Below are 1,096 nucleotides of genomic sequence, written 5' to 3'. Positions count from 1 at the left end.
ACTTCTTGGCCTGTGGGATCAGGCTGAAACCAGCTCTCCAACATCCCCCCAGGAGTCCCGGATTGTGAGAGGGTGCAGGCCAGGAGGGACCACACAGGCCGAGGGACCACACCAGTGCATGATCAGGGCCAGGGAGGGATGCAGGAGGTTGGCCAGACAGGGAGGGACTGCAGGAGGGCTCCAGGGCATGTCTGGCCCATCTTGCTCAGTCCCAATAGGGAACGGACCCCAGAACAAGCTCAAATACCAGTCGGAGTGTCTTCCCCCTGGTGGTCAGTGCATGTCATAGCAACTGATTGACTGGTCACTGTCTGCCCCCTGGTGGTCAGTGCAAGTCATAGTGAGCGGTTGAGTGGCCTTAGCATATCATTAGCATATTATGCTTTGATTGGTTGAACAGCCAACCAGACAACTTGAGACTTAGCATATTAGGCTTTTATTATATAGGATGAGCAATAATTTTACACTGGTATATACCCAAGAGATACTCCTACACATTGACAACAGGAAATGTGTATAAGAATATTCATAGGAGCCCTAGCTGGTTTGGCTCAGTGGATAGAGCGTCAGCCTGTGGACTGAAGGGTCCTGGGTTCAATTCTAGTCAAGGACACATGCCTGGGTTGCAGGCTTGATCCTCCCCAGTAGGGGGTGTGCAGGAGGCAGTCAATCAATGATTCTTTTTCATCATTGATATTTCTCTCTCTCTCCCACTCCCTTCCTCTCTGAAATCAATTAAAAAAAAAGAATATTCTTAAGAGGACTGTTCACTGGAGCAAAAGTTGCAGTAACCCAAAACCCATCAACAGGAGAGTAAATGAAAAAACTGTGTTATAGTCACATAATGACAGGGATATTATGTCAGAAAAAAAAATACTGCAATATGCAATAATTCAAATCTTGCGTGAATTTTGGGATACCCTATATATATAGGGTAATAATAATAATATATAGGATAATAATCTGGCTACTATATATACATATATATATATTGAGTAGCCAGATTATTATGACCACTGCATCGTATGGGATATGGAAGCCAAAGGCCTGTTCGAACACCTTTGCTGTCTGCAGTTACCAAGATAAAACGTCTCCA

Source organism: Myotis brandtii, unplaced genomic scaffold (assembly GCF_000412655.1).
Source record: "Myotis brandtii unplaced genomic scaffold, ASM41265v1 scaffold94, whole genome shotgun sequence".
Lineage (NCBI taxonomy): Eukaryota > Metazoa > Chordata > Mammalia > Chiroptera > Vespertilionidae > Myotis > Myotis brandtii.
The sequence above is the reverse complement of the archived record's forward strand: the minus strand, read 5'-3'. Positions refer to the sequence as shown.